The following is a 10,785-nucleotide window of genomic DNA, read 5'->3' as shown; positions in this document are numbered from 1 at the left end:
GCATTCTCCCATATCAAACTTCTAACCAGTTTGATCACAGAGAGATGCTCACATGCATCTGTTTTGAACAGTGAGACCAGGAAACAACTGCCAGGTTTCCCTCTGCAGATCTTTTGAATCTCTTTACAATGGACTTTCATCAGGAAGACGTCCTCGGATGGTCTTGGAGACCCAGGACACACGAGGGAAGGGGAGTGGAGGGTGAGTTTGGGTTGACTTTGTTCACCTAGCTGTCTGGAAGTACTCTTCTTACCTTGAAGTACTCTTCTTACTCTTCCTCCTTCTCCCTTTCATGATCTCCCCATCCCATACCCTCTCTAATCATTTTCTTCCTTCTCTCTGCTGGTCTCACTGTTCAAAACAGATGCATGTGAGCATCTCTCTGTGATCAAACTGGTTAGAAGTTTGATATGGGAGAATGCGTTGAAGGCGTATTAATATGAAGAAACCCCATGTTCACCAGCCTCTAAGTCAGATGCTAATCCAGTACACTCACACCACTTATAACTCTCAGCTAGTTTTTCTACACTATTGGAAGTGCTACCCTTCTTCTTGGAGATGGTTGTTAGATGTCCAGTTTGTGATTTCCAGATTGACCCTATGGGGTATCACATGGTGGAAGCAATGCCACTTGACAGCTAGTAGTCAAGTCACTGATGTGATACATGTCATGAGGATTTGAGTCTCAAGGCCCAGCAGCTCACTGAAAGAGAGCTCTTTGGGTGTTGGGAATGTGGACGATGTGAGGTTTTCTACTAAAATCTGGAAGGATACAGTCTTAGGGTTTTATTGCAGTGAAGAGGCATCATGACCACCACAGCTCTTTTAAAGGAAACATTCAACTGGGGCTGGCTTAGAATTTCAGAGGTTAGTCCATTATCATCATGATGGGAAGCATGGTATCATGCAGGCGGACATGGTGCTGGAGGAGCCAAGAGTTCTACATCTTGATCTGAAGGCAACCAAGAGGAGACTCTCTTCCACAGGCAGCCAAGAGGAGGCTCTCATCCACGCTGGTCAGAGCCTGAGCATAGGAGAAAACCTCAAAACCCACCCCCACAATGATGCGCTTCCTTGAACAAGGCCACACCTACTCCAACAAGACCAAACCTCCTAATAGTGCCTCTCCCTATGGGTCAAATATTCAAACACATGAATCTATGAGGGCCAAACCTATTCAAACCACTACAGAGACAAATGGGGGTGCAGGGCCCAATCCCATAACTGTGGAAGCCTTTTAAGAACTTTGAATTTTGTCTTAGGTGCAGAGAGCTGAGAGTCCTAGGAAGACATTCATCCCAGGATTGAGATCTTGAATACGGAATTCAAAACTGTATCTAGCACCCAAATGTCTCCAACAATTCCTGGAGAAGTGGGGGCCATGCTGGAGAAACTGGTGATGTGATTTTATAGAACACAGTGCCATTATCGATGGCACTGCCCAGCCCTGCACATCAGCAATCTTCCATGACTCCACACACTTTTTGGTTCCTTTTCCTCCCTCTCTTAAGAAATAGAGAACCAATCTGTGATGAAAAACAGGAGTTTTGTTTTCTTCTCTGCAATGTTGCCATTCAAATCAACCCACTTAGTGAATGGACCTATGAGTCCCATTTAGGAATAAAAATGAACTCTTCTCCTTGACAGTCTTTAGACTGAGACCTGGATGATCTCCCAACATCTCTCCTGATTTTCAGGCCTTTACATGTTACTAGATCTACACAGTGGGCCACTTGGGCCACCTACCTGATGATTTTCCATAATGGTATGAATTACTTCTCTCTGGAGGAATCTTTCTGTCTCTCTCTGTGTCTCTGTCTGTCTGTCTGTCTGTCTGTCTGTCTCTCTCTCTCTCTCTCTCCTTCCCCTTCTCTCCCTCTTCTGACTGTGTAGCCTGAGACTGACATCGTTGATAGAAATATAGCACCTTCACAATCATTCTCTGCTTCCGTTCTCTCCTCCACACCTCGCTCCCTGAATCTGGCTAAGAATTCATCCTTTTCCCTTGACTAAACTAAAATATAACCAGGAAGTGAGAGAGGAAAAGCATGAAGGAGTAGAAAATTAGAAGGAGAAACAAAACCTGAGCTTTTCTCTGATTAAACACAAGTAAGATTGAGTGTCTAAGTAGGTGACTCTCTCTTGGGAGTGCAGGATGCATGGAGTTAAGCAGAGTGGCTCTAAATGGTTGTTGTAAATCTGAATGTTCAGCATGTAAATGCCGAGATACTAAATATGCAAATAAAATGTGTAAGCTAAAGCATCAGATAAGCTACCCCTTCCACCCTCCCCTCCCTCTCCACCCTCCTTTCCCTCCCAACCCTCCCCAGTCTCTGCATCTTCCCTGCTGGTACACAAGTATGACTTTCCTAGTCTCCCATCTTCATTAATGTAACCTAACTGCTCCAGAGGACTGTTCAGGAAGATAAAACCGCAGAAAACTCTACTGAGAAAGTGATGGCTAATTTTCTGTGTCAGTGTGGCCAGGTTACAGTACCCAGCTGTTTGATCAAGCACCAGTCTGAGTGTCCCTACGAAGCTACACTTTGGATGTATGGAGCCGTCGCCGACACTATTGTGAGCACACATTAAATGAAGATACTTGGCAGGCTCAGCATCCTGAATCCCCCGTCATCGTGTCTGAGGTGGGCTTTTTCTTGCGCCATCTTCAATTTCCTTCACGGAGGGAGATGTCTCAAAGTGACAGAAGATTGAGTTGTTAGGACAGAGGCTTGCCCTTTGAAAGGGGGAAGGGAAGTCAGGGCACCATTTCTCTCTTCATTACTGTGCTTCCATTTGAGCCGTTTAGAAAACTTGCTTGTTAAAGAGGCCTTTCATCTCTGTCTTCAGAAAATGATGGGCTGAGTAGTTTTAGCGTTCTCCACCGCTGATCTCTGCGCTCTCTTCCCGTTCACAGTTATTTAGTAAAAGGAACCGGGACTCCTGTTTCCACTCATCACAACCTCCAGCAGAATGTCTGAAGCTCTAAGGAAACTCAAGTCAGACAAGGTGGCACACACTGTAATCCCAGGTCTCAGGAGGCTAAGGCAGGGCAATTCTAAATTCTACCTAAGCTAACATAAGGAGTTTCAGGTCTTGTACGCGCACGTGCGAGAGAGAGTTAGTTTTTAAACAACAGCCACAATAATAACCCCAAAACAAGACAAAGTAAAAACAACAGCAGAAAAGAAAACTCTGACCTGGCCAGCTGTTACACACAGCCAACAGGGATGGCCTGGGAACAACTACTGACCTCTGAATTAGGTAATTAGAATAAAAAGTTTTCAAGTAGCTATCCTGGTCCAACTTGGGTGTCTGCTCCCTCCCTCTTACATGTTCACATCTCCAGGCTTGGAACATTCGAGAGGACTTAAGCCAGTGAAGGACACTGCGTTAGTTTGAGTCTCAAATGCGAATGTGCCATATAGGCTTGGCCACCAGCCTGTGATGCTATCAGAACTTCCAGAGGTGGGGTTTAGAAGGCGGGAGTTAGGTCACTGTGGAGGCAGCGTCATTCAGTGAGATACTGAGAGCTGCCCTCTTTCCCATCTCTCTTTTCTTCTCAGCTACCACAGAAGAATGGTCTCTTCCACCATAGAGTCCCTCCTGATGTGACATCGCCATACAGTCCAAAATCCCAAGGATAGCAACAATCATGGCCTGACACCTCTGAAATCAGGAGCCAAAACAAATCTCTCTTCAAGTTGCTTATTGCTAAGTATTTGTTACAGCAGTAGAAGCTTTCTAAAGGAATGATGTGAAACTTCCAGTAAGAGAAACTTCGAATCACAGTAATGTAAATAAAAGGCTGTTTTTCCTAAACAAAGGGTCTCAAGTTGGACCATTGATAATGTCAATTCAGGGATGCTGGGGTGGGGGTGAGGGGATAGGGGGGACAGAGAGTGGGAGGGGGAAGGGGGGTAAGTTCAAGCATACTTTAAGCATGTTTTCTCCTGGTTGACATACGGCTGCTCTAGCAGAAGCCATGTCTTCTTTTTATTTAGAGGCAGGGCTTATGTATAGCCCAGGCTAGCCACGAGCTCACCATCTCCCTGCTCAGCCCTCTGGGTGCTAGGGTTACAAGCATGAGCCGCCATGCTTTCTCACTATAAGCATCATATCAAGGGAGGGTGTAGACAGAAAGGACACAGTCTCTTGTTTTTAAAATTAAGGGGACCCAAAATTTTCAGGAGGGCTTGTAGACACTGCTGGAGGCACCGTGGGCTAGAATGGTGTTTCATGGCTATTTCTACAGACAAGGGCAGCTGGAAAACAAGAATTTAGCCTTTTCATCCTTGTAGGAGAACCTGTCAGGAGAATGAAGCTGGGAATGACTGTTGATTGCACCAATCTTCAGTTCTGTATCCGGGGGCTCCACAGCCCGGGACTGGGGACACTCCGCCTCTTTTGGCACACTCTTGTCTTTTAGTTGAGTTAGCACAAACTGGTTAGTTTTTACATCCTCTGAATTTTCTCTAATGGACCTAGCAAACCTCTTTAAAAAATGAGAAAAGTGTATAACTGTGTTGGGGACAGAGGTGTACAAGGAAGGCTGGGCCAGAATCAGCTGTAGACGGGACATCATAGAGTGCACTTAGGCTTTGAACTCCATCAGCCGAAAAGGCCTGATTGTCACTCTCCCTAGCTGAAAGCCAGTCCTGGAGTGAAGCAGGCTCAGAAGCTTCTGGCTTTGGGGGCACAGTAGGAAAAAACAGTCCCCCAGGAATCCATCAGAGGAGAAATTGGGCTCCACTCAGAATCAGCAGAGCCCAGAGCTCTCGGAGTGAATTGCTGGCTCCTTCAGAGCGCCCTTGTGCGACCCATTAGAGTATAATGGAAAAGAACTCCCCCCAGGGCATGCTGGGGGTTGCTGAGGAGGGCCAGCATCTTTCATTTGAGTTCGGAGTGGCTGACTTTCGATCAGAAGGCTTTGTGGGTGTGTGGAGTGCTAGCTATACATGCGGGGTAGTCATTTTCTCAGGCCGGGAGACCTTCTGGGGCTCTCTCCGCACCCATCCGTCCTCAACCTTGTAACTCAATGACTCTGTAACAGTGGCTCCTTGCACCCTGGTGGTCAGAATTGTCCATCACCATAGCAACCCCAAGAATGGCTTCAAATGAGATATTTTTGATCCTGGAGGATGCAGGTGTGAAGTTTCTTTTCTCTCTTTCTACTTTCACCCCGTGAGGTGGGGAAGAGCAGGGGTGGGGGCGGGGATGATAAAAGATAGGGTTGAAATTAGCTATTGAAGCCGCCACTCCACCAAAAGTGGCGCATGCCCAGAAGCAGAAGGTGGACAGATGGCTTGCAACTTGCACTGTCAGCCTCTTGGAGCATCTGCCCTCGGACCCTCAGGTCTTCCGACAAAGAAAAGGGCATTTGAATCATGGCAACAGGAAACGAGAGTTATGAGACTGCTCTCTGAGGTACAATTTCAACGCGGAAATGTGAAAAGCTGGAGGATTCCCTCTGTTACCACACTCAGTCTGTTCCTTACACCCCCCCCCCCCCGAAGCTCCGTGGTTTATGGGAAAAGATTGGACAATTCAATAAATTCAGCAAAATTTTATGGAGTGTCTTGTCTTTATTTTTATTTTATTGTTTATATCCCACCTCTTCGACCAGGAATTCCAGTCAACTTGTAAGTGGTGGCATAAAAGGGAAGAGTAATAACACAGAGACTCAAAACCAGGGAAAGGGAAAGAGAAAGTATCTTGGCACGTGAGTTAACACTGCAGGAAGCAAGGGTTAACGTGAACGGCAAATCCTGGATACAGGGACCAAAACTTGTCTTTATCAGGTTCTTTTGTAAAAAGCAGGTTTTTTTTTCTTCTATTAAATTCTTTAAACATTTTTTTAAAATTACCTTTGTTTACTTACTGTGTGTGTGTATGTTTGAGGATGCATTCATGCCCCGGCTGGCTTGTGGGATCAGAGGACAGCCCCCTCTGACCTTCTGAAGGCTCTCTCTCTTTCCACTGTGTAGGTCCTGGAAGCCACACCCAGGTCACAAGGCTCCGTGGCAAGCACCTGCACTCCCTCAACCATTTTGTTAGTCTCTATCTTATTAAATTCTAAAACATGACTTTCTTGAGGAATTTGGATTTAGTTCCATTGAGAGACATCTCTTCCTCTTCCCCATCACACTCTGACACTGAGTGTCATTTATGTATAAAAGATTTATATTACGTATAAAATAAGTTCTCACTTAGTCCTGACGTTTCATGAGGTATGGCTGCCAGTATCCCCAGTATAGAGAGGAAAACCGAGGCCCAGGTGGACCCTTCCAGGTCTTGGGCATGATGAACTTGGTTTCTTGGCTATCACTGTTGCTTCTAAGAACCTGTGCTCAACTGCTGTGATGAATATTAATGGTGGCCTGACAGACAGCAAGCAATTTGTAACTGGGCTCTTTTAGGCCATCACATGCCCTAGGAAGCCACATGCTTCCAAACCAGGGGATTTTGCAATAGTGAGATAACCTTGACCCTAGCTTGACTGCCAAATAGACCAGCAACTTTCTTTAGCTGCTTCTTGATTTCCTGAAGCAGGTTATCTATCTTCTCCAACCTGGGTCTTGTAGTAAGATAAAAATAAATAAATAAATAAATAAATAAATAAATAAATAAATAAAAAGTGTACCTCACCATTGTTTCCTTTCCTCCTTTCAAACCCACCCATATTCCCCTCGTTGCTCTTTCAAATTTATGACCTCTTTTTTTCCATTGTTTTCACCTGCATATATGTATATATACATATGTATGTGTATACACACATACATACATACACACATATATGCATACATGCACACACATATACATATGTACATACACACATATATACATACATGCACACACATATATACACATACATACATACATCTACAGCCTGCTCAGTCTGTATAATGTTACTTATGTGTGTGTTCTCAGGACTGACCACTTGCTGTGCTCAATAACCAAGTGTGCGCTCTTCCCTGACGAAGACTATTTCTCCTGCTCCCAGCATTCCTTGGTTGCCTGTAGCTCTCTCTCTGTGTGGGGTCGAGGCCTTATGGGCCTCTCCCTTCCAGTTCGGCATGCCCACTGATGTCATCCTCGTTCAGCTTACATTTAGGCACTCATGCTGGCTCTACAATCTTTCTTCCCTGTCTTCTACAACGTTCCTTAGCCTTAGGCACAGGAGTGGTTCGTAAATGTACTCATAGGGGCTGTTCTCCATAACTCTGCATTTTGATTAGTCATGGTTTTCTGTCTGTTGCAAAGAAAAGTTTTTTGTTGTTGTTGTTGTTGACGGTGAGGACTACACTTCTCTGTGGGTGTAGGGACAAATGCTTACATTGGTGTTAGGGATTATGCTGCTTTAGGAAAGCAGTGGTTGTACGTTCTCCTCCAGGATCCAAGACTATCACTATCCCTGAGCAATTAGCCTGGTTTCTGGTACCAGGCATGGTTTCCCTCTTGAGTAACAGTTGAACTCGTGAAAACAAATGGTGAGCTCATGGGCTAAGATCTATCTGATCACGATGCTCCTGTAATAAATACTCTTATACCTCCTATACCTCTACACTTGCTTACGCTCCTTAAACTCCAACATAAACTAGAATATGCTAGCAGTTTGGGGCTCGACTGCCCAAGGACCAAAGCTCCTCAATACCAAGCATCTCTCAATCTTTATCTTAGAAAACCCACTTGGTGAAAGGAAGGTAGGTGCTAGCTTCTCATTCTTAAATGTCTCCCAAAGACCCACATTCTAAGGTTTGTAGCCTGTAGTACTCTTGGGGTTGGGAGGGGGGTGGTGGTGCCTGGAACCTTTAGTAGGTGAAAGCTAGCAGAAGAAAATTAGGTCATTGGAGGTATGTTCTTGAGAGACATTAGACCCCAATTTCTTCATCCTCTTCCTTTTGCATGCCAGCCCCAGGATATTTCTTCTCCCCTGTGTGTTCTCTAGAAAGCTCTGCTTCACTGTAGGCCCAGAGGCAATGAGGCCAGACACATGGCAGACGCTCTTGTCATTGTGAGGTAAAATGAACCTGTAGTCCTTGGAATTGTCCATCTCTGATGTCTCCACAATGCAGGAATCAGACTGATCCTTAGGGCAGTGCAAGAACTACTGTTGAAAGTTTCTCCAGGTAGCCCTAGCTGGTCTGGAACTGGCTCAGAACCACAGAGATCCACCTGCCTCTGCTTCCTGAGTGCTGGGATTAAAATCACACATCACCACACTGGGCCTAGAACTGTTGTTCTCAAGACATTCAGAATACATAGCCTGGGCTACTGAAGAATTGGAGCCTGGGCTCTTTTTAGCAGAAGAATCTAAATATTCTTAAAAGTCATGGATTTATCATGAAAATCAATTTTCTTTCCTCTTTTGTAAACTTAGATATTTCTTAAAAGTTTTAGTTCCTTTTCCTTATTCTAACTAATTCTTTGTAACTCTTTCTGCTTTCCTCTCAAGGCCTTGACATCTCTGCCTATAGTCAGTCTGTCAGGTAGCTTCATTCTTCATCCTGTCTCAAAGTCTATATCTATATAGCCAGAAAGCAGGGGACAGTGTCTCTCTCTCTGTCTCTGTCTCTGTCTCTGTCTCTGTCTCTGTCTCTGTCTCTGTCTCTCTCTCTCTCTCTCTGTGTGTGTGTGTGTTTCAAGAGAGAGGAGAGGATTTGGAACGGCAACAACCTTTTTCTTCAAAGTATGAAAATAAGGAAAATTAGGTTTTCACTGAGAACTAATTTTAGGTGAGTGCATAATAGAATATCATGAGATATTAAAAAAAATCCATTAGCTCCCAGGTCCACAAGACTCAATGACAATGGAATTAAAAATATTAACTTAGCCAGATAATGAGGGCTGTTGAGTTCATGGAGCACAGAGAAAAGACAGTCACACGAGGGCAAAGTCAACATAGGCATCATCCCAGGGGAGAGAGAAGGAACCGATGAACTTCTGGTGCTCTGCTCCCACTGTTTAAATGGTTCCTGTCATGACATATGTGCAGGAGGTTGATTCTGCCCCAGGTCTGTTGTTTCCTTATTGGAGCTTTTGTGTGTATGGTTCTACCACATAGAGACTCAGCACCCATGACCTACTCACACCAGAGAAGAGACCTTCTCCAAGCACTTTGGTGTCTCTGTGACACTTTGTCTTGATTCACTTGCAGACGAGGAATGATACAGAGCTACCCCAGAAGATCTTCTGCAGGCAGTCTCATCAGTTCTAATGGAACCCGAGGTCATCTGATGTAGCCAGTTCTGTTGCCCCAGGTGGAGAAAGAAGTCTGTTCACAAGTATTGTTTTCATCAAAATGCTATGGGGCTTATTCAAAATATCAAGCATAATGCTCAGGGATGCTCTGCACCCTTTAGTGGGCAGGGCGTGTTCTAGAACACAAATACTCAGGCACAGCTGTTGGCTGGAATGATCTGAACACATATGCATGTTTTCTTTCTTTCTCTCACGTTTACACAATCACAACCCTCTCCATAGACCTAGTTGTATCACCCAAGAGCTTGTCTGCCTGTGTTTCTCACTCCACTGAGTGGCTCTTCCTATCAAGTCAATGGTCAATACCCACCATTCTCTTATATTGTTCCGCCTACCAGGTAAAAAGTGCCTCCTCCAACAGCAGTGGCCGAGGATGGCTACTGACCTTTCGCTTTTGGACTCTAGCTACTCCAGTGCCCACTCTCAACCCCGTGGACATATTTGAGATTTGTCCCATTCTTCTTCATAATAACAGTGTTGTTTCTCAAGTGCTTATTATGTAGTGCCCATGGAGCTAAGAGGTTTGCATAAGTGAACTCATTTAAACCCCCTCCTTATAGAGAAGAGGGGAGATTGTTGTCTGCATCAGTTATGAAAAAAAGAAACCCTAAGCTTCAGAAAAGTCATACTGCTGCCCAGGGCCTCATTACTAATAAGTGACAGGCTTGGGATTTGATCCCAGAAAGCTGATTCCAGAGGCTAGAATCACACCACTGCACAAAGCCACCTTCATCTCCCATCATGCATTGTGCAGCTGCAATGTCAAGCTTCAACAAAGGGGGCATAGAAACAATTTGCCACATACCACTCCATACTGCTTACACACACCGAAATGGCAATTAAAAAAAAAATCAGTTCACTCTATTTTTATTATAAATATTGGGATGTATTTATATATGCTGCCTCTTAACTGCGAATGGATAGCTACTCCAAAAAAATAAATTTCTTAGGATTTAACATTTAAAAAAAATCCTTGTTAAATACTTTATTAAAAATCATTTGGTATTGCTGCCAAAGTAAAAAAAATAATTGAATTCTTTTTCATTTTATGATAAAATTTACATAAACAGCTATGTTCTTCCTATCTGTAAATGTCAAGTGTCCTGCTGTTGGCCCTCTGTAGTAGTGTGTCGCTGTAATTATGAGTGTGGTGCTGTGAGCCAAGGCTGGATGGTCTAGGAGCTGGCAGTACAGATCTGGACCCAGAAAAGGTCCCATCAGCCCTAAGTGCCCTAAGAAACTGCAAATTCTAGAACATTCCGAGACTGGTTCTCACCAGCTACCCACTCCTGCATACCCTACAGTGGCTGCTCATTACGTAACTGTCACTAGTGCCTCCAACAACAAAATCCTGGGAAGGTCAAAGTTCATGTCTCATCCTCCTGGTCACTCCCAAATCTGGCCTTGGGTGTTTTAGCTTCTATGAGTAATTTGGCTTTTCCGGGTTATTTCCCACTCTCCTCTTCCATATTAGTGTGACACAATTTTCAAAGAGGCACTGCATTCTCTAGAGTTAGGGCGGGC

The 10,785-nt window shown here is 44.6% G+C and overlaps 1 long non-coding RNA gene across 1 annotated transcript in view; it reads left to right on the top strand.

Annotated features, from left to right (window-relative positions):
- LOC143436646 (uncharacterized) overlaps positions 1-3,719 on the top strand; it is a 6,190-nt gene extending 2,471 nt beyond the window's left edge. The window contains exons 2-3 of the long non-coding RNA XR_013106523.1: positions 2,479-2,645; positions 3,567-3,719. This is a non-coding gene — a long non-coding RNA (uncharacterized LOC143436646). The remainder of the gene's footprint in view (positions 1-2,478; positions 2,646-3,566) is intronic.
- Positions 3,720-10,785: the final 7,066 nt, after the last annotated feature.

Source organism: Arvicanthis niloticus, chromosome 23 (assembly GCF_011762505.2).
Source record: "Arvicanthis niloticus isolate mArvNil1 chromosome 23, mArvNil1.pat.X, whole genome shotgun sequence".
NCBI lineage: Eukaryota > Metazoa > Chordata > Mammalia > Rodentia > Muridae > Arvicanthis > Arvicanthis niloticus.
Note: the sequence above shows the minus strand (reverse complement) of the source record. Positions and strands in the feature narration are given on the sequence as shown.